The sequence below is a fragment of the Bubalus bubalis genome, chromosome 12 (assembly GCF_019923935.1).
Source record: "Bubalus bubalis isolate 160015118507 breed Murrah chromosome 12, NDDB_SH_1, whole genome shotgun sequence".
NCBI classification, from domain to species: domain Eukaryota; kingdom Metazoa; phylum Chordata; class Mammalia; order Artiodactyla; family Bovidae; genus Bubalus; species Bubalus bubalis.
This window is the reverse complement of record NC_059168.1, coordinates 84755114-84757182: the sequence shown is the minus strand read 5'-3', so window position 1 is coordinate 84757182 and position 2069 is coordinate 84755114.

Genomic DNA, 2069 nt, shown 5'->3' with positions numbered 1-2069 from the left:
TTTTTCTGGCCTATGTTGAAATTTGTCATGATGTCGATCGGAAGGAAAAGCCTTTATAAATATAAACCTAAAACTCACAAAAACTCCTTTTTGTCTTCTTTTATTTTTTCGGAGGCTTTGAGCTGCCCATCAGAAGCTTGAGTGGGCAATTAGGATGACAGCCCCAGTGATTATGACCAGATTCTGCAACCCCTAAGTGGTAGGAAATTGGGGCCTTGTGTAGACTTGAACATATTTCCTTATTAAGAAATCACAGTGATTTTATGAAAGTCACAAAGGAAATGTTTTTACTGAGAAATCACATGCTGTAACTAATGAGGAGAGGAAAAAAAAATATATTTTCAAAGCTCACATACTAACAGTTTGCCTAACAATAAAATAATGTGCTCAGGAAATTCTAAGCTTACACTTGACCTAGTTGAACAGAAAGATGGTAATGATCTGAACCCCCAGGGGATAAAAATGCATTTGACATGTTAACAGCTTGCATTCGTGCGTCTCTTGTCAGTGTCAGAGGCACTTTCTCATCCCTGCAATGGGTAGGTAGCTTTTACACACTTAGCCGGTATGGAAACGGAGGCTCTGATCTGTTAAGTGACTTATCTGAGAACATGCAATGATGCAGAGAGAGCCAAGGCATCAGCCCGAGTCTGATTCTCACTGCTCCAGAGCCATACCTCTTGGTGATGTGCATGTATACCATGTATTGAAATCCAAATAAATAAACTTAGAGGTTAGTACTGTCAGCCACAAATTGGCACTGGCCAGGGGCACTTGCCCTCTACCTCTACAAGGACTGGTCATGTGCTGCTATGGCTGCTGACCTCCAACACCCCCTGGAGTTCAAGATGGAGAGCAGAAATGAGGCACTCTGTGCTCCAAGAAAATTGTCAGGACAGGTCTTCAGACAGTTGGATATTCTCGGGAAATGCTTTGATAAGCCCAATTCTTGCATCTGCTCATATGTAGAAAAGCACTAGAATCCTTCATGGTGATGACTGTTTCTTGTGACTAGCAGAAAGCTCACAAGACCAGTAGAAACTTTCTAAAGAATGTGCTTTATTTCGTGTACTCCCTCTTCCCTAAAATTGCATATATACTGTCCTTCCCCACCTCCCTCTTTGGAACGGTTTCTCAGAACTGTCTGAGGCGCTGTCTCCCTGGCTGCGGTCTTCATATGGCCCCAAATAAAACTTAACTCGCAGCTCTCACGCTGTGCACTCTGTTCTAGTCGGCAGTAAAGAATCATTTCAACCACTACTAAAAAATTTGATCGAAGCTCCTTGACTCTTCTTGAAACTCTTTTCAACAAATCCTTCAAAAAATAGTTTTAAATGAAGGGGGAAATGAGGAAAATAAAACTTAGAACCAAAGATACTCTGGTCTTAGTCCTGGCTTTGGTGATAAATGCACTGTTGACCTTGAGTGAGTCAATTTAGCAGACTTGACCCTGGTGAAATAAGGTTTGTGAGCTTAATTTCAAAAATACACCTGTGTCTGACTGGCTTCTGTTATGGGAAAGCAGATGGCAAAACTCAAGTTAAAAAAAAAAAAAAATTCAGGGTATCTTTTCAATGGCCAGTTCTTAGAACGGAAAGAATCCAGAGACAGGAATGGGGGTCAGCTGGTCAGCACCCAGCACCTCTCAATATTCATTTTCAAATCAATCCATGAATTCATGAATCAGTTTTCCATTCTTGCATTTTAAGTAGGGTTTGAGTTTCACAGTGTGTCTTCCTGTGGATGCTCCTTACACATTTTATGCGTCCTGTTGTCTACCAATATGGGCAACATAAACTGCCAGCATCAGGATAACATTAAAACAAGTAGCTGTACAAAAAGAGAACAGAATTAGCAGCAGATATCAGAGAGTGACACAGCTAAGGCAGAATGACGAGGTTCCAGGGGGTTATTATGAATCCCCGACTGAAGGAGAGTTAATACCTTTTTATGATATGTTTTACTTACAATCAAATCTCATCCTCCTTTAAATGCAAAGATGTTGTGAATGTGACTTTTCTTCTTGGCAACCGTAAAGAAAAAGTGAATCCACATGGTTTAGGAGTTCA